This window comes from Etheostoma spectabile, unplaced genomic scaffold (genome assembly GCF_008692095.1).
Source record: "Etheostoma spectabile isolate EspeVRDwgs_2016 unplaced genomic scaffold, UIUC_Espe_1.0 scaffold00018509, whole genome shotgun sequence".
NCBI classification, from domain to species: Eukaryota; Metazoa; Chordata; class Actinopteri; order Perciformes; family Percidae; genus Etheostoma; species Etheostoma spectabile.
Genome location: NW_022604299.1, coordinates 26,705 through 47,178, shown reverse-complemented (window position 1 = coordinate 47,178; position 20,474 = coordinate 26,705). Strand labels below are relative to the sequence as shown.

The window sequence follows — 20,474 nt, the reverse complement described above, 5'->3', positions numbered from 1 at the left end:
TTTTTTTCCATAACATTAACAAGCATACCGTTAGTTACGGCCCCTGTGTCTGTCACGATGTGGAGAGTCGGTACTCGCAGGTAGTGTGGCCGAGTGGTCTAAGGCGCTGGATTAAGGCTCACTCTCCCCTCTCTGGAGGCGTGGGTTCTAATCCCACCACTGCCATTTGCATATATTACATAGCTGGAAGCCAACCAATGTGGTCTCTTACAGCTGTGTCATTTGGCCTGAACTGGGTGAAGTAACTAGAATCATCCATCAATCACCTTGCTGGGATTGTTCCTTGTTAACCTGAGGTTCAACCTGAAACCTTCCTTTCCAGCACTTTGGAGTAGAAAATCAACAAATAATTGTGATAATTAATCGTGACCTCCATATTGATCAAAGTAATTGTCGTTATCATTTTGCCATAATCATGCAGCTCAAAGAGATTTTATCAAACCAGGTTGGGCAAGTAACCTTTCTGTTGACTTCTTGTAAAAAAAAAGCAATTAACACAACTCAAAGAAAGCTACTGCGATGGCTGGGAATCGAACCCAGGTCAACTGCTTGGAAGGCAGCTATGCTCACCACTATACCACCATCGCTGGGCAATGCAATGTTCACTTCAAATCTTGTAATACATCTGGGCATTGAGACTCAAAGTGTGCTCTATCACTGAGCTACAGCCCCTGATGAGTCAGAAATTCCCTCCAGGGGGTCCTGTGTTTTCACATTCACAAGAATGGGAAGTGCATATTTATTTGCTAACTCCCTTCAATAGCTCAGTTGGTAGAGTGGAGGACTGTAGACGCTTAAAGCTGAAATCCTTAGGTCGCTGGTTCAAATCCGGCTTGAAGGATCTTGTTTTTCCAAAGTTTCCTTTCGGGGATCAATAAAGTATTTCTGATTCTGATGTAGAGATGGACAGACGACCCAAAAGAATAATATTTTTTGCCGGGACATAACAAGAAACAAAAAAAGAGTTAAGCCCTGACAAAATAGAGAACTACAGACAAAAGTTGTGGAATAGTGCCAAGTGTGACCAGAAGAATTGAAAAAAACAACCATTTACTTTAAGGTTTGTACTATAAAGTACAAAAGTGGATGTGGCCTATATGCTGGAATAGCGCCACCTATCGAATGATGTGCCAAATTTTAAACTTGGCCATTCCTCGTTAGTATAATGGACAGTATCTCCGCCTGTCACAATACTACAAGGACTCAAGGAAGTCCCGGAGAACGCGTTGGACTACTCATGAGGGGAAAGTGGCCCTTGGCTCAGCCTGTGTTCAGCGTGGGAGAAGAACTCTTGATCCTAAAAGGGAATATTGTCAAGCGATGGAAAGAGCACAACTCCTGGACATGAACAACACGTCTCAAGGCGCAGCAGTGTGTCAAGTCTGGGCACCTTAGAATTCCTTTTATTGTCTTTGCAGATAATGTGGTTCTGTTGGCCTTATCAGGCAGTGATCTACAGCGCCCACTGGGGTGACTCATGAGGGGAAAGCGGGCCTTGGCTCAGGCTGTGTTCAGCATGGCTAAGACCCTAAATCAGGCTTCCAGTACCTATGGGATAATACAATATTGTTCACGAAGGCACAACTGAGATTTTTTATAACGTGATGTGTCATTGGTTTGCTACCAACGCTAAGGATGCCTTTCATTGTCGGCAGGATTTGGACCTTCGTGGGGAGACCCCAATGGATTTCTAGTCCAGTGCCTTAAACACTCGACCACGACAACTCAAAAAGTGGTGATAAACCAACTGCTTGGAAGGTAGCTATGCTCACTACACCCCCATCACTAGACAATGTGATATTCACTGCAAATCTGGCAACCCATCTGGGCATTGAGACTGATTTTTGCATTAATTAACATAAATGCAAGGAGGTCACGACATCCCACAACACTGTGCTATACAAATTCGCACAAATCCTTTTCAACTGCTGAGTAAAGCAGGACATGGGTAAAGTGCACAGAGTTGTTAGACACTAGAGATGAGCCGGATACTCGGCAGAAACGAGTATCCGGTACAGATAAAGCACTTTTGCCAAATACAAGAATAATACAAGTAATACGAGTCCATATCTGTGCTCGGATTGTTAAAAAATCTGACTGACGTGTAGCTGACTGTTTGCGTTCTGTGATAGGCTAGTCACAGCACCCCTCCCCTACACTATTCTGTGATAGGCTAGTCACAGCACCCCTCCCCTACACTATTCTGTGATAGGCTAGTCACAGCACCCCTACCCTACACACAAAAAGTGTGTTGTCATGGAAATACTTTTCTAATCAGCAATAAATACAACAATTTCTGTTCAACCCGTATCTATTGCATGCTTAAAATAACATACTGGTTAAAGCCCCGCCGATTTCCAGACAACCCAACCCACTTCCGGGTTAAACCCTGTCCACTTCCGGGTTAGGCCCCAGTCCGAGTACAGATACAGATACAGACAATGCTGTACTCGCTCATCCCTACCAGGTACTTTAAGATCAAAGGGTAAGATCTGTAAATGTCTCTGATAAATTGCAATTCTATTCTCCTACACAGTATTATATTTTTATGTTAACAATACATTGCAGTTCTAGTGTTATTTGTGGTCGGTTCTGCTTTTATTGTGAAAAGCGCCATTTTCTTCTTCTTGTATTTTGTTTGACGCTACACTTCCGGTCATACTCTCTTCACAATGTGTTGCTCACGCATTGCTCAGAGCGGTAAAAACTTGTAAGTTATTAATCATTCATTCATTTGAATTTTGTAAAGAAAAGGTTCGCATTGTGATTTACTTTATTATTCTTGTTGTTCGCACATGGTATTTCTAAGAGCTCCAACTGTGAGAATGTGTCAAGCTAGAGAGCATGCAAGTTAATGGAGGGAAACTCGTTGATTAGCGCCCTCGGAGAGCGGAATAAGGTACGATTAATATGTGAATATGATTAATATTTTAATTGTTTGTGAATCAACATTGAAACATTTTGTACTTGTGTTTTCTGTAGTTTTCACGGTGTTCATGATACAAATGGTGCCTGGTGCTCCTTAAGAAGAAGAATTAAAGTGACACCCGTTTGAAACTCTCTGCGTCTGAGTCCATAAATCTGAAGGGCCGCTACAAGATCTTCAATCTTCTGAGGTATGATCCCATCCAGAACCGTGCCATAACTGCAGTCTTAGGATTTCTGGATGGGGCCGTGGCTGCTGTTATGTGTATAGCTGTAAATCTGCTCCCCTTTCCCTCCTTTCTCCTTTGGCTTCTTTGTCCCTCTTCTTTGCACTCGGTCCCACTTGGACCCCCACAGGAAATTAAAAATGGCTCGTTCCAGGTGTAAAATCCCTTTTCTGGGTGGGATTCTCGTCAATTGATCTGCGAGTTTATGTGAATGTTTTGTAAAATCTAAAGAAATACCCTCCAGGGGGTCCTGTGTTATCATATAAATAAAAATGGAAAGTGCGTACATGTGTATTAGGTCCCTTCGATAGCTCAGTTGGTAGAGCGGAGGACTGTAGAGGTATAAAGCTGAAATCCTTAGGTTGCTAGTTCAAGTCTGGCTCGAAGGATCCCTCTTTTCCAGAGTTTCTATTTCCAGAGTTTCTCTTTCCCCCACAAGTAAAATGAAAAAAACACTGCAAAAACTTTTCCACCGTGTGTTCATTTAAATATGGGTACAACTACATGTAGGGCTACGAGATTGCAATATAAGCCTATATATTAATATTAGGATTATAAATAAGTTAAGGATGCATAAAATAAATAAACTTCAACTGGGATTTTTTTTTTTTTAAAGGGATTTCTTTTTTTTTGCTAGCTCTGGAGGGAACTACTAGAATTGTTGGGCCCTTGTAAATTACAGAGTGTGGTATAGACCTACTCCAACTGTGAAGGGTCTCGAGATAACTCTTGATACTATATTGATACTATAAATTTAATTTAATTTAATTGAGTCAGTATGGACTTGGGGTGCAGCATGTAACAGGAGAAGGAGAAGTCATCAGTTGGGCCTGTGCCTCGAGGAATGGGGCTATTAATATTACTAGGAGGGGTGGATTCATTTAGACTAACATATTCTCCATCACCCAGCCAGGTTTCAGTAAAACAAAATAAATCAATATCATAATCTGATATTAATTCATTCATCATCTTGCTCAAGGTGAAGGATTAAAGACCCAGGTACTTTAACATCAGAGGGTAAGGTCTTTAATCTTCTGAGGTATGATCCCATCCAGAACCGTGCCATAGCTGCAGTCTTAGGATTTCTGGATGGGGCCGTGGCTGCTGTTATGTGTATAGCTGTAAATCTGCTCCCTAAAAACAATAACAGGTCCGGCATTCCCTTCCCTCCTTTCTCCTTTGCCTTCTTTATCACTCTTCTTTGTACTCGTTCCCACTTGGACCTTTACAGGAAATAAAAGATGGCTTGTTCCAGGTCTAAAATCCTTTTCTGGGTGGGATAAAAACAGAGCTGATGAGTAAAAGCAAAGGTAAAATCACTGCCTTGATGATTAAAACCATTGCTTCTAGTGTTAGTCCTCTAAGTCTCCAGTATCCTACTCTCTGACTAACTTTCCCTACTGTGTCTGGCCAATTTGTTTCCCACACCCTTCCCAATGACATTTTTTGATCGGCCCTGGTCACAGTCAGGGGGAGTCCTGTTGTCTCAGTCGCTGTCCACGGCCCATGAAAATCGTCTTGCTTCTGTTATTTAGCTGCTGTTAAGACTCTGAGTCTAGTTAAGGATAGTTCAAAGAAGTACAAAAGGCTCGGCCAAACAGCAAAGCCCCCCAAAAATAGTTTCAACTCATCAGCGTTCCCCTCCAAGGAAGTCTTTAGTAAAAGGCAAAAGTCTTGTGCATTATGAAGAGAAACCAGAGTGAGTACAGCCGTCTGATCGAGAGCAGCCGAAAACCCTAGTGGACCCAGTCCAAACCATCGCGGTAAGCCTCACTGGGTGTCCAAACTAAAATGATAAGAGGCAACTTTGTAGACTCCTTACTGATGTTTATATCTGTACTCACAATGCCCTGTTTTAAAACACCAGCTAATCACAAGTGTTACATGTGAATAATCAATGTGTGAGTAATCAGGAAGCTCACATAAAAGATAGTGGCAAGGAGCAACCACATCTACCAAATGTTTAACTTTACAACCCGTGAGCTGTTGGTACCTTGGTTGCCGCGGGTTCCCAAACCTTCCCTCAAAATGTGAATCACACATCTTCCCGCCCCTGAGTATTAACAGCAGAGCAGAGTGGCGCAGCGGAAGCGTGCTGGGCCCATAACCCAGAGGCCGATGGATCGAAACCATCCTCTGCTATTTGTATCAGCACTACTTCTATTTCCTGTGTGTTAATGTTTAACGAAGCATCTGTTGCTGCATCTGTCTGAAGTGAAATGTCTCTACTGCTGAAAAATAAACTTAATCGCATGTCAATTATATTTCATCCACGAATATGCAAACTACAGTGCTCATACCTGCTGTAACACCCATAAAAACTGGAGCGTAATACAATAAATAAACTACGTTTAAAGTGCTTGTAGTGCTATCTGATAGTCTGAGGGATACAAGGGATCCCGTTTAGTTTGTGTCAAATGCGCTCTACCAGTGAACAACATTCCCTGAAGATTTTCAGATTTTTTTTACTTTTTTCCAAGATAGACTAAGACTTATCTTTATTAATCCTTTTGGGATGACTCACCGCAAAGAAATTGAAATATTACGGAATAAAAGAAGAAACCGTGGTAAAACATGTAATGTTAAGGTTGTATATGGCTTTAAAACCTTTAAATGCAACTGCGGTGGCTGGAAATCAAACCTGGGCAAAATGATTGCACTGCTGCAATATAAATCATAGTCAAAAAGTAACACACCTGTTTCCTTTCTGCTGCTTTCTGCTCTGTTGATAAACTTTTTAATTTGTTAGTAGTAGTTACCAGACACGGGCAAAGTGCAAATCGTAGTGCACTGCCTGTGTCTGTGGATCCTGGAGGCTGCTTGATTGATTGATATGCTCTCTTATTTGTACCATAACAGAGATCTAATATTTTATCAAATCTGGTTGGGCAAGTAACCTTTCTGGTTACTTCTTGACAAATAAAGCAAGTAACCACACAATAAAAACTACTGTGATGGCTGGGAATCAAACCCAGGTCAACTGCTTGGAAGGCAGCGTTCACTGAAAATCTTGTAACACATCTGGGCATTGAGACTCAAAATGGGCTCTATCACTGAGCTACAGCCCCTGAAGATTTTCAGATGTTTTTGACTTTTTTGTGAGATCACGGAATAAGAGAAGAAACCTGGGGGGAATTTGTAATGTTTATGTTGTATATGGCTTCAAAACCTGGTGGTGGCTGGAAATCAAACCATGGCAAAATGCTTGCACTGGTATTGTATAATTCAAAGTTAAATAGTAACATTACTCAAAGAAAGCTACTGCGATGGCTTGGAATCCAACACCGGTCATTTGCTTGGAAGGTAGCTATGCTCACCACTATACCACCATCACTGGACAATGCAATTTTGACTGCAAAGTTGCAACACATCTGGTCATTGAGACAGATTTTTGCATTAATTACCATAAACACAAGGAGATCACTACAACCCACACCACTGTGCTATACAAAAATGCTCAAATCCTTCTCAATTGTTGAGTAAAGCAGGCCATGGGTAAAGTGCAGAGTTGGTAGACACTTGTTAAGTTAAACACCTATTTTATTGTCTGAATGCTCTCTGATCTGTTGTGATATTTGTGTGCCTTCAATATCACACATGTGGATATTATGAAGGAAACTGCCAAGCAAACACTAGCAACACTTTTAAAGGTTCCATGGTGTAATGTATAGCACTCTGGGCTCTGAATCCAGCAATCTAACTTCAATTCTTAGTTAAACCTCTTTTTAAGCCACAGCACAGGTGAAAAAGACAATTGAAAGCTGTGGGGAAGGGGGGTTTCCGAAGCTCATAGACCATTCAACAAGCAGTTCTGATGCACTATACTGGCCCTTTCAGGAAGAACACTGTATACTCTGACTGCATCAGCACAAGTTCAAATTTCAGTGATCCCTAATTTTTATGGTGATTGTGAGACTGAATGCAAAGTGTGTATCCCCCATGTAACTCAAAGCCCACCACCTCCAGTCAATACTGTCAAATGTGGAGCTCCTTCAAGTTACATTAACAACCAGGTGACTCCTCAACATGCCCCCACCAACATACTGTTTACAGTCTAAATGGCCAAGGACATTAAACCTGTAAGCTTACTTTAAACTAAATGTGGAAAGTTGAAAGGTTGATTTTTTTTCACCTATACTGTGGCTTAAAACACATTCCACCGAGATTTGCACTCAGATCGCTGGATTCAGAGTCCAAAGTGCTAACCATTACACCATGGAACCTTTAAAAGTGTTGCAAGTGTTTGCTAGACAGTTTCTTTCATAATATCCACATAATATTGATATGATATGATATTGAAGGCACACAACAATCACAACGAAGATGAAAAAGCAACAATTATTGGCCAACGTAAGTCATTTAGTTAGCTAAGCATTCAGAGGATGTGGGAAAAGGCAAGTCAAGAACAGGTTTTCAAAAAGTAGAATGGGAGCCAGAGTGTTCCTCTCCTGTGGAACCAGGTTCCAGTTTGGGTTCAGGAGGCAGACACCATCTCCACATGTAAGAGTAGGCTCAAGACTTTCCTCTTTGATAAATCCTATACGTAGGGCTGGCTTGGGTGAGTCCTGAACCATCCCTTAGTTGTGCTGCTATAGACCTAGACTGCTGGGGGACTTCCCATGATGCACTAGGTACCTCTCTCCTCCTCCTTCTCTCCATCTGTATGCAACCTCATATGCCTTTGAGATACAAGAACTTCTTCACTTGCGTAAATGGCCTGTTTGTGCAAACAAAAGGTGGAATCAGATGATCTTGGGCGTAGGGTTTGGTGATTTTATAACCCCTAAAGTGTCTGCAGGTGCTTAGCATTATTAGCACCACACTCAAACCATCTGAGCTAACCGGCCTGCTTTTTAAGTGTTTGAAAAAGAAAAATTTCCAAAAACAAACCAGGCGAAATCAAGCAAAATTTGGGTGAGTTCTGGATGGGTTACCTGGTTGTGTATGGTTTGTAGGGACTGCATATGTTTTCGGCCTTGCAAAAAAGACACGGAAAGCATAGCTATAGAGTCCAAACCAAGATGCAACATGCTCCCATTCTGTTTTCTGGAGGTAGACAGGAATTTCTAACCACGAAGGGACTTGAACCCTCAATCTTCTGATCCGAAGTCAGACGCCTTGTCCATTAGGCCACGTGGTTGCAAGAAAAGGTAATATTTCCAAATCTGAATTGCCACGGTTTATCTGAAATTCAGGAGCGAGGTAACATTTTTAAAAAAGGCAGACTAATTAGGTGGCCAGTTAGCTTTTGGTGAAGGAAATAGATTGAATGCTAGGCACATCAGTTACCTGTGACTCATATTGCACTTACTGAGCAGACAACCTTACAACTGTATGTTTTTGGCCTTGCAACAAAAGACATGGAAAGCAGAGCTATAGAGATTGAGACTTGTTTTTTGCGTTAATGGCCGATTTGTGCAAACAAAAGGTGGATACAGATGCTCTTGGGCGTAGGGTTTGGCGATTTTAGTACCCCTAAAGTGTCTGCCGGTGCTTAGCATTTTTAGCACCACACTCAAACAATCTGAGCTAACCGGCCTGCTTTTTAACTGTTTAAAAAGAACAGATGTCCAGAAACAATTAAGGCCAAATTGAGCAAAATTGTCAGAGTTCTGGATGAGCTGGATTAGTTGTACACTTTGGCAATTCTGAACACTTTCAGACACTGTTGTATCATGTAAGTAACATGCACAAGTCTTTAAAAAAAATGTTGTGGCTGTTTTTCATGCAGGTTTGCATCATAACAATGCGGGTGCTATCTCTAAATGAACAATGGCCAACCTACATCCATCTTGTTAGCACCCAAATCTCTGTGCTGATCTCCCTGCTTGAATGGCAAGTCATCTGGTGGATTTTTCCCGTCAAGAGGAAGCGGATCAAGAGGGAGAGATGTTTTATTGTACTCACCAGCAATAAAGTTTATTTGTCCACGAATTGCAATAGGTTATCAACGTTTTCAGCGAAAAAGAATACCACAGCTCAAGTCCCTGGTAAGGCAACAGCTTGATTGTGTGATATGTAAAAAGTGCTTGCTAACGTCATCTGTATGTATGAAGTGCTGATCTCTATGCTTTGATGGCAAGTCATCTGGTGGATTTTTCCTTCCATGGCAACAGCTTAATCTTCTTCATTTACTTGCACCTCAATTTATAGTTCAGGAGATTGTTTTTTCCACAGACCTCTGTTTTCGAAGCATGGGTAGCTCAATGTTGGTGGTACGTCTAAATGAACAATGGCCAACCTACATCCATCTTGCTAGCCCCCAAATCTCTGTGCTGATCTCCCTGCTTGGATGGCAAGTCATCTGGTGGATTTTTCCTGTCACGAGGGCTTTTGATCAAACTACGTATAGTGCTTCCGCATGAGGACACTAAGAGTATAGAAGCAGAACCAGAGGGAGAGTTGTTTTATTGTACCCACTAGCAGTAAAGATTATTTGTCTGTAGCCATTAAATTGCATTAGGTTATCAACGTTTTGAGCGAAAAAGAATACCACAGCTCAAGTCCCTGGTAAGGCAACAGCTTGATTGTGTGATATGTATGAAGTGCTCGCTATTGTCATCTGTCATGCAGGTTTGCAGGATGTTCACAGTCTGCAAGTGGCCATGATGAGTTGGGACTTTGAGCTTTTAACCGTTTTGGTCAATTCAGCCAATTTTCAACCAGTTTGTGCAATAACATTTGGTGTTCTCAGGCATTGTGCAAATTATGGTCTACCCTCCTGCTGTCCAGAAGACCGTGATCATGGCAACAGCTTAATGGTCTTCATTTACTTAAACTTCAATCTGTAGTTCAGGAGATTATTTTTTCCACAGCCAATAGCTTTAGAAGCCTGGGTAGCTCAGTCGGTAGAGCGTCAGACTTTTAATCTGTGGGTCCAGGGTTCAAGTCCCTGTTCAGGTGGAGAGTTGCACATTCTGCTAGATGAGTTGTCCATTTGACATGTGTTCCATGCACAAGTCTTTAAATAGAATTGTGACTGTTTTTCAAGCAGGTTTGTATCATAACAATGTTGCTGGTAAGTCTAAATGAACAATGGGCAACCTACATCCATCTTGCTAGCACCCACATCTCTGTACTCATCTCCCTGCTTGGATAGTATGTCCAAGGACATACCATTTATGTTCTATAACCCTTTTCATTGGTTTGCTACCACTCTTAAATAATTCCTTTCATTGTATCAATCTCAGAAATAACCAAAGAATGACAAATTCCATTCATGTGCTTGTGCCAGTATTCAACCACCTGTCACTGTATTTTCAGCAGCAGTAGTGTTTTTTTGTTTTTTAAAACACCTGCCCCATGTGAGGGTTGAACTCATGACTTTCAGATTATGAGACTGACGCGCTGCCTACTGCGCCAATGAGGCTATGAAAGGCATTGCAATGGTTCGCAAAATTTCAGAAAAACTAACAATTTGGTCATCAATCTTAATAAAAACTATGTATGTGGAAACCTATGTACTCACACAAAGGCTAAAATTGACCCTATATGCTTTGTAATGACCCCATGAAAAGGGGAGACAAAAGACTGTGTGCAAAGGTTGTATACATGTATGCAAGGTGTATGCATGGATGAGTGTGAGGTATGGTGTCAGTGATTTATGCTGGACAGTGTAAAACTAACAAACATGAGGGGGAGAGGTGCTAGACTGAGAGCACCTCTAGGGTAATCACAGATACATAACCAATAATAAAACACTACTGAGTGAATGCGTTCAGAAAATGAAGAACATTGTTCAGAAAGCTTAATGAAGCTTCATTTGACCATAACTATTAACCACTTGAACCTGGTAAAAGGTATGAGGTACTCATGCATAGCTAGCCAGTGATTTACCTCCTGTAGATGGTGGTCGGTATGCCAACGAGGCTTGGAAATTTGCAGATGGTAATTCAGAGGAGATGTAACAGTTTAAAGTGTAAAGTAACTTAATTTTCTAGATTGTCCGCCTACAGTGGCATCGAGAGCTCTTCTCTAATATTACCGGGTACGCAATAGCTATTCAACTTTAGAAGGTATTGTTGATCTCAGAAACAACGATAGACAGCACCATCTTATCACAACGCCCATGTTTGTGTTCCTTCAAAGTTTGCAAAAACATTCATCTGAACTCGCAAATCAATTGATGAGATTTTGGAGGTCAAAGGTTCAATGTCAAGGTGACTGTGTCCTCATGTCTGTCCATCCGATTCTTGTGAATGCAATATCTCTGGACGCCTAGAGGGAAGCACTTTAAATTTGGCATACATAACCACTAGGAGTTGCGGATGAACTGATTTCGATTTTGGAGGTCAAAGGTCAAGGTTACTGTTTCATTACATCTCCAGAACTGTAAATGTATTTCTCCTGAACTGGTGATGGGGATGATCTGGGGATGTAAAGCCCCAGTGGCCTAATGGAAAAGGCACTGGCCTCCTAAGCCAGGGATTGTGGGTTCAAGTCCCATCTGGGGTGAATTTCAGCAGATTGGCACATGGGAAGCCATGTGGGCTTCAACCATCAAAAAAAACCTTCCTCTAATAACTCTGATTTCCACGGTGAGGTGAATCATGATATACCTGCTGGAAAAGTTGTTGACAGCCTATGAAAAGTGGCAAGTCATGTTCTGGCATTTAAAAAAAATTGACATCCACTACCCTGTCAGGATCCTGTAGTAATGCTGACTTTCCAGTGATGTGGTTGGGCTGTTTACAGGTTTTGATCATATCCATCGGTTGCATGGATGGGACATCAATACCCCGGTTCTATCACCTGATCGCTGTCTTGTCGTTCGACGACTATTTGGGCTCACACCTTAACACACCCGAAGCATCTCAGCCTAAAATCACGCTGCACCTCAAAGGACTCTCAAGCACTCCCAGCTGTGCTTTTGCAGAAGAGCGCCTTGTTTTCTTTTAGCTTGGGAAAAGGCTTTAGCTTATGACAAGGTAAACAGATTGCACCATTGTGCTACTCATTAGTGTGTCCACTTCAGTTATGTATTGAAGCACATCCTTAGAGCTAATGGCCCTCATTTATTAACCTAACGTACGACAGGCTTCACGTGAGATTCATGAAACGTTCGTATCACACCAATCAGAGCGTAAGAATGATCGTACATTGATAAATGCAGCGGCTTGAAACGATTGTAATTTAAATATCACGCCCCAATATATTCGCAGTTTTGAGGCCTCGCCTCTATTATTTATGACATGGCCAGACATAATCCGGCTAAGAAGCGGCACTTTTCAGAGGTGGGGATTTAAAGCCTGACATCCCAGGTGCTCTGGTGCAGCCAGATACCACCAGGCCCAGGGCAATATGCCGCCTAAGAAAAATGCAATCCTACCCGATGAGAAGAATAAACATTGTGAAAATAACGAAAATATGAATACATTAAACATATACGGACATTGAACATATTGCTACAGTCTCAGTGTTTGGATGGTATAGGTAGCGCCCCGTCAGACATGTCATGATATAGCAGGTTCTCATGACTGAGAACCTACTATATCATGACATGTTTAATTTACTATATAATAATTTTTGGGACAGGTCCTACTAAAGATCTGTTGGATCAGTCAGGATGGCCGAGAGGTCCAAGGCGCTGCGTTCAAGTTGCAGTCTCCACTGGAGGCGTGGGTTCAAATCCCACTTCTGACAACTAGTATTTTCATTTGGAACTAATGTCTAAGAGTTGATATTGGGAATAAAGAACTTAGCAGTTCTTTGTATTTAAGAGGACATGAATGTGCATGAGAAACGCAATTCCAAGTGCAGTGTTTTGTGAGCATCTTTATTGTCAACACATGTAAAGTTCCTTAGGGGCCCGTAGTGGATGAAATGGTAAAACACTTGGCCCTGGATGCATAGAATTCCTGCCATATTGAGCGACAAAGTTTGGGTGTCCTGAAAAAAGGGTCTTGAACTCTATCTCGCCGACCTCTTTTTTTTTACTGTTTCTTGTTATGTCACGGCAAGAAGTATTATGCTTTTGAGTCGTTTGTCCATCTCTACATCAGAATCAGAAATAAAAAAAACATCAGACATATGCAGTCTCTGTGGCGCAATAGGTCAGCGCAGTCGGCTGTTAACCGAAAGGATGGTGGTTCAAGTCCACCCAGGGACGTTTATTGCTTAAATAATCTGGAGAGAACCAACTCTGGGATTTATCCTTCTTCAGGAGACTATAGAGCAGCCCAAAGATAACCCAAGTGGCCTTATGTCTATCAGAAGATACAGTTCTGGAAACCATGTACATATTTATCTTTACAGTCATCAGAGAAGGGAAGTAACGAAGTCCAAACACTTCATTACTCTACTTAAGTAGATTTTTCGGATATTTTTACTTTACTCTTTATTTTTTTGGCGACTTTTTACTTTTACTCCTTACATTTTACCACAATATTGGTACTTTCTACTCCCTACATTTTACAAAATTGGCTTGTTACTTTAGTTTTGTACTAAAGGTTGTCTATCAGGTGTGATTTGGAGTCCATGTCGGAGAATAGCGCGGACACGCGCCTCACACCACGAGCAGGCGCGCACGGCACACGGAGACAAAAGTGAAAGAAAAGAAAAAGAGACTAGCTGTCTGGAGGATAACCAGTTGAGATCGTGTGCGTCTTTGAGAACTGTAAGTCATAGAACTGATGTTGTCAGTTCATGTAAGCCTGTTGTTGTATTGGTCTGTAGTTCTGGTACATTTAAAAGTTAGCTTGTTTACGTTCTTCTACTGTTGGCTAGGTTACACCTGGCTGATGATTCGATATAATGGCGATTGTTGAACGTCCTTGCTCATTAAGATAATGTAATTAGTAGTTGGTTTATTGTTAGTATTTACTAGCATATATGATTCCTATACATTGTGTATGGTAGCCTTTACAATGTTGTTTATTTCTTTTATTACCACACACACATTCATAGCAGAGCTGCCCCCCCCATGTCTATACTGATGATTGAGTGTAATAAATCAACAGAGAGAAGTTGTCTCCGTCTGTGTTTTAACAGACACACCTGGGCCGAAGTTGGAAACCAGAATTAGCTTTAAATCCAGTTCTAATCTAGTCCTCACTAAATTTCAAATAATTTCCCTGGAGTTACCATTACAAAATTTAATCTAATTAAATTGGAACACAGACTTCTCACAAAATCACACTTGAATTCATATCTTGCTACTTGGTCAGAATCTTATTAACCTGGAGTCCCAGTCTCTGTCAATATAAATAGGATATATGTTTATATATGTTTTAGGCCTATTGGCAGACGGCCATTTAAAATGTAGGCAATGGCATATAAAGAATAAAGAATAAAGAGTCTTTTCTCCATGTCCACTGTAGTTTCTCAGTGTGCTCTCTAGTATCATCTGTCTGGTCCAGGGAGCTTTGTCATTCATAAGGCTACTTTTACTTTTATATTTTAAGTATATTGCTAAGCCTGTACTTTGGTACTTTTACTTGAGTAATGAAGTTAAATCAGTACTTCTCCTTTTACCAGAGTATTTGTTAACACAATTATCTGTTCTTCTACTTGAGCACGGGCAGTGAGTACTTTTGCCATCTCTGACGGCCTCTGTATTGTTCTGTTTAGAGTATGTATATATTGTGTGTATAGACTAGTGTGTATATTTTTTTGTTTTGGTTGTTTTGTGTTTTGTGTGTAAGCACAGTGTGAGCAACAATGCTCCAAAGAAAAATTCCTCGTATGTGTCCTCATACCTGGCAAATAAAGCTGATTCTGATTCTGGTATGCAGATCACTTGATGTAATACAAGCAAATACATAAGGCCCCACCCAACAGTTTTGTGATACATGGCGTGTAACTGTATGATCAAGCTTGTTGCTGTGACCAAGAAACCACCAGCACAATGACTGATACATCATCAGTTCCCAAATTGTCTTGGATGCCAAATATTTGAATTCAAAGTCAGAATCCAGTTGACATGTAAGAAAAATACAATGCACGTCCAGCTTCTACATTTCCGCATGAGGCAGCTTCCCCAATTTCTGAGTAACAGGAAAATAGCCTGATAAGCATACATGTGCAGCGCAACCTAAAAAAAAAGCCATAAAGCAAATGCTTGTGGCTTAAAGATGGAGCTCCCGCTCATAAAACATCAGACAGGCGCAGTCTCTGTGGCGCAATAGGTCAGCGCAGTCGGCTGTTAACCGAAAGGATGGTGGTTCAAGTCCACCCAGGGACGTTTGTTGCTTAAATAATCTGGAGTGAGCTAACTCTAGGGTTTATCATTCTGCAGGTAAATATAGAGCAGCCCAAAGATAACCCAGGTGGCCTTTCCTTTTTCTGAAGGTACAGTTCTAAAAACCATGTACTGTACATATTAATCTTTACGGTCATTGGTATGCAGGTCACTTGATGTAATACAAGCAAATACTTAGGCCAGATAGAGACAAAAAGTGAGAGAAAAGAAAAAGAGACTAGCTGTCTAAAGGATAACCAGTTGAGATAGTGTGAGTCTTTGAGAACTGTAAGTCATATAACTGATGTTGTCAGTTCATTTAAACTAATGAGGAAGAATTTGACAAATCAAAATCAAGTTCAATAACTTATTCTTTCAAACATCACACCTGAGTCTCTCAAGTCCTGACCATTCCCTGACCGGGAATCGAACCTGGGCCGCGGCGGTGAGAGCGCCGAATCCTAGCCACTAGACCACCAGGGAGTCACATCTATCAAAGTTATCTTTGATAGATGTGAGTTTTCTTTTCACTTACTGGAATGACTCATATTGTTTTAGGCGAGGAATGGCGCCTGGCTAGAGCTTCAGAAGGCAGGACATGACAGATTACACATCTGTCACATAGTCAGTTTGTAGTCTTAAATACCAAGTCTCTTAATGTTCCTTGACTAGTTGGCCACCCTGCTTTGCATCGCTCCAGGTATGTAGAAAAAAAATCTGTTATGCACCTTTGCATTGCGCTAAAATGTCAAAATTTGGACCTGAATCCAACAATAACATTACTTGACACTCACATACATTGGTTTTCAGTTAAAAATGTTGGTTAGGGGTTTAGTAACTGCTTGAAAAATGAAAAGAATTGTTATTGAGATGGAGGCAGATGAAGTGTTTATGACCCATCAATGATGACAAAAGGATACATCCACTGTCGGGGGTCTGCTTTAAAGGAAATGGTACTCTTTAAAACGTTAAACTAATGAGGAAGAATTTGACAAATCAACCAAAAACTTGCTCTTTTAAATCTGTATCTGTCAAGTCCTGACCATTCCCTGACCGGGAATTGAACCCCGGCCGCGGCAGTGAGGGCACCAAATCCTAGCCATTAGACCATCAGAGAGTTACATCTATCAAATTTAATTTAACATATTGTTGGTTATATTGTTTTAGGCAAGAAATGGCGCATGGTTAGAGATTTAGAAGGCAGTGGTGCAAAATACAAAACTGCCTGTTTCGATTTAATACATGGTAATAATACAAAAACAGAGGTGTAGTGATTACTTGGAAATGCTTCCGGTAGTTTCTGAAATAAAAACCATGAATCAGTGGTGGAAAATTCAAAACTACCTGTTTCTATTTTATTACGTAGTAATATTACAATGACAGAGGTGTAGTGATTACCTGGAAATGCTTCTGGTACTGTCAAACAACCATGAATCAGTGGTGGAAAATGCAAAACTGCCTGTTTCAATTTTATTACATGGTAATATTAGAATAACAGAGGTGCAGAGATTAGAGGTGCAGAGATTACCTGGAAATACTTACCATGAAATATGTCTTGTCCTTCACGTACGTAACGCTGTGCAATCTGACCAGCAGCTAAACACCTTCCACCATCAAGCACTGGCGACGGGATCCTTGTAACACGTTTATTTGAGTAACAAAGGGTGAAACTGTGAGAAAACACAATGACCAGTTACTTAGATAGTAATGAGTCACAGATATTAAACAAAGATAATTTTAAAAACAATATAACTACACAACAGGCTAGCAAAAATGTAAGATGAAATAAAGAAACACGTAATGTATTGTTATACAGTGTACGTAGTATAACCTATGTTGGGTATCTAAATAAACTAAGATATACTTACATGTGGCATTACCCAAGATAAAAGTGGTAAACTAGCTTACTGAAGTATATCGTCAGTTAGGGCTGAACAATATTGTGTTTTAGCATTGACATCGCGATGAGCGCATGCGCGAAAGTCACATTGCAGGACGTTACGATGTTGACGTTAATACTTTTTTGCTGCTTGATAGAAAAGTAACCTTTCACCGTTTCTCCTTTACATGATTATTACCATCCGACCATTCCCCTTTAAGACAGGTAGCCATGCGGGCAACGTGTGTATGTGACGTTATTGTTATGGGAAGTGAGGCTCTTCGTGTATAGAAAAGCATAGACATAATAAAGGGTAGACGCCGCATTGGCTCCTGAGCGCGAGATTTCCAGCCGCCATCTTGGACCGGTCATACTCGTTACTTAGCAGCAGAAGATACAAGAAGCCAGAGCACTGTGCAGGATATTCCTTTTCAGATCGGCAGATTTTTTTATCTTATCTTTTTAACTCTGGGTTCTGTAAAGCATTTTGAATCTATGTTTTGAAAATTGCTACATAATTTAGGTTTTCTGAGTTTTAAAGGGAGATTCTTCCACGTAAATGTGCAGTTTAAATAAAAACTGCCACTTACATTTCATAGGCCTACTGCTACTTTAAATAATTACTGGTACGCGTGCTTTGTTAGGGGTGAAAGATATATCAACGCAATATCGTTACACAGTACATCGTTATAGAAGTGAGTATAACCATTAATCTGGGGGTCCAAAAGCAGCACTAATGTATGCTTATGTTGTTATTACATTGGGATTGTCTCTGGTTTAGTTGGGATTTGTTTGATTAGACTTGCACGTTACTCTTATAAGTTATTTATGCATTTTATACTGTCCAACCAGTAGAACAGGTCCTGTTCTGTAGACATGGTCCAGTTATTTATTCATGTTGGACCAGTCCAATTTGACTGTCAGTTGATATAAACCTTGTTGTAAGAAAACTTGTAATTTTACATATGTTTAAAAATATCGGAATTCATATAGATGTTGCAATATCACATTCTGTCAATGTCGTGCAACCCTAGTGTGTGTGTGTATGTGTGTGTCTGTGTGTGTGTCTGTGTGTTTGGTGTGTGTGTGTGTGTGTGTGTTGGGAGTGGGGCTGCTAAATGTCAAGGTCCGGGAGGCGATTGATGCAGAACAAGGGGTAGTCCTGTGTGTGTGTGTGTGTGGTGTGTGTGTGTGTGTGTGTGTGTGTGTGTGAGAGAGAGAGACAGAGAGAGAGACAAATATAAAAAAGCTTCAAGTAGACTCTAATAACATAACGTTTTGGTTGTCTGTCCCTAACTAAATACAGAAGAAAAAATTACCTCTGTCCCTGTTCTGTTTTTAAAAAAACATTAGGTTTTTTGGGGATTATGTTCCCAGTTTTGATCTCGGACGTCTGGTGAATTTATATCATATCAGAATATTCTATTACTGTTACGCCCACTATGCCTATTAAAATACGCCTAACCATGTGTCCTGTGTCATAGCTACATGTATGACACAATGTATGACCTTTGTAGCAAAAAAAACATGAAAATCAGTTTTGTATTCAGTGAGATTGACTAATTAAACGCGCTGACAGCTCATTTCACCTGCCAAACTCATTACACTGAGTGGAGCGGGTGACCGGTCCAAGATGGCGGCCCCACGTCTCGTCAGCGCCAGTAGGCAGTAGCGGTCGATGCGGCGTCTACTCTTTATATGTCTATGTAGAAAAGTACCGGAGGCAGCAGCTGCCGCTGATACAGTGATGTCATAGTTTTCATGGGTAGTCAGGGACGCTACAGTAGTCAGTGTTTTATGTTCTCTACAAATACAAACTAAATCCCCTGATTAATGCAACATAATCACAACGTCTCCCGGCCATTTCCCACCGCAGAAAGCTGCTATCAGCCAAGCTAAAGCTAATATAGTTAGCTTAAAGAAACCAGTAGAAAGCTGCTACCAGCCAGGCTAAAGCTAATATAGTTAGCTTAAAGAAACCAGTAGAAAGCTGCTACCAGCCAGGCTAAAGCTAATATAGTTAGCCCAAAGAAACAAGCAGAAAGTTGCTACCAGCCAGGCTCAAGCTAATACAGTTAGCCCAGAAAAAAAAGCAGAAAGTTGCTACCAAACAGGCTAAAATGAATACAGTTAGCCCAAAGAAACAAGCAGAAAGCTGTTACCAGCCAGGCTAAAGCTAATATAGTTTGCCCCAAAAAACAAGCGGAAAGCTGCTACTAGCCAGGCTACAGCTAATATAGTTAGCTTAAAGAAACAAGCACAAAGCTGCTACCAGCCGGTCTAAAGCTAATACTACAAGCAAATACATGAGGCTCCACCCAACAGTTTTGTGATGTCTGGCGTGTGCAGTAACAAAACATCAAGTGCATCCAGGACCTGCCTGGTGTGCAGCTTCATACAGAGATGGGTACTATCAAGAAGGGGGGTGTTGTCCTGACCAAGTATCGCTGTGCCAGAGGGTCCACGTCTCTGGAATCATTTCATTGCCACCTGAACAAGTTCATTCTATCTAAGTAGTATGTGTTTCATGATTGTACTTTTGTTTTTGAATGGTAAATGGACATATTTTAAAGAATAATTTTAGAACTGTGCTGGAATTTGCAATAAAAAACCTGACCTTTCCCATTTTGACAAATTGTTTTGATCACTTGAGGTATTTCAATGAAGTATTTGGTCTTTGACAGTTACCTTGCAATCTAAAACTGTATATCCTATTGTCTCTGGAACAATAGTTGGCAGTTGGAGGAGTAATGGCTCTTTACAGTGAATATGCAAAAGAAGATGTTCACAAATTCAGTCCAGGTAAATGCTCAGCCCATATTCACACAGACCTAAACCTACTCACTTAATGCTGGTTACAATATTCTAATAATCAACAATGCCAGAGAAAAATGACAAAGAGTGATAACAGTTAACAAGCATTACGTTAGTTAAAGTCCCTGTGTGTTTTACGATGTGAAGCATTGTCATCTGCAGGTAGTGTGGCCGAGTGGCCTAAGGTGCTGGATTAAGACTCCAGTCTCTCTGGAGGCGTGGGTTCAAATCCCACCACTGCCATTTGCAAATGTTACATTGCTGGAAGGTAACCAATTTGATGACTTGGTGTTCGGATGAAGTTATCCCTTGTGACATAGCTAAGTGAAGTACCTAAAGACCCCTTTCTGACTCTGGATTTTATATCTGTACTTGCAATGCCCTGTTTTTAATGACCACCCAATCGTAAGTGTTCAATGTGAAATACTCATTCATTAACAAAATTGTCGGT

General features: G+C 40.9%; 9 non-coding genes across 9 annotated transcripts; 6 read left to right on the top strand and 3 right to left on the bottom strand.

The window, feature by feature from the left end:
• Positions 1–515: 515 nt before the first annotated feature.
• On the bottom strand, positions 516–587 carry trnag-ucc (transfer RNA glycine (anticodon UCC)). The gene has a single exon. It is a non-coding gene; the product is annotated as a tRNA-Gly (tRNA).
• Positions 588–753: 166 nt separating this feature from the next.
• On the top strand, positions 754–841 carry trnay-gua (transfer RNA tyrosine (anticodon GUA)). The gene is given in 2 exon segments: positions 754–790; positions 806–841. It is a non-coding gene; the product is annotated as a tRNA-Tyr (tRNA).
• A 3,898-nt stretch (positions 842–4,739) lies between these two features.
• LOC116680928 (U5 spliceosomal RNA) lies at positions 4,740–4,855 on the bottom strand. The gene has a single exon (XR_004329924.1). It is a non-coding gene; the product is annotated as a U5 spliceosomal RNA (small nuclear RNA).
• Positions 4,856–8,219: 3,364 nt separating this feature from the next.
• On the bottom strand, positions 8,220–8,292 carry trnar-ucg (transfer RNA arginine (anticodon UCG)). Its single transcript has one exon. It is a non-coding gene; the product is annotated as a tRNA-Arg (tRNA).
• A 3,241-nt stretch (positions 8,293–11,533) lies between these two features.
• On the top strand, positions 11,534–11,606 carry trnar-ccu (transfer RNA arginine (anticodon CCU)). The gene has a single exon. It is a non-coding gene; the product is annotated as a tRNA-Arg (tRNA).
• Positions 11,607–12,711: 1,105 nt separating this feature from the next.
• Positions 12,712–12,794, top strand: trnal-caa (transfer RNA leucine (anticodon CAA)). Its single transcript has one exon. It is a non-coding gene; the product is annotated as a tRNA-Leu (tRNA).
• Positions 12,795–13,186: 392 nt separating this feature from the next.
• Positions 13,187–13,260, top strand: trnan-guu (transfer RNA asparagine (anticodon GUU)). The gene has a single exon. It is a non-coding gene; the product is annotated as a tRNA-Asn (tRNA).
• Positions 13,261–15,259: 1,999 nt separating this feature from the next.
• On the top strand, positions 15,260–15,333 carry trnan-guu (transfer RNA asparagine (anticodon GUU)). Its single transcript has one exon. It is a non-coding gene; the product is annotated as a tRNA-Asn (tRNA).
• A 4,851-nt stretch (positions 15,334–20,184) lies between these two features.
• Positions 20,185–20,266, top strand: trnal-aag (transfer RNA leucine (anticodon AAG)). Its single transcript has one exon. It is a non-coding gene; the product is annotated as a tRNA-Leu (tRNA).
• Positions 20,267–20,474: the final 208 nt, after the last annotated feature.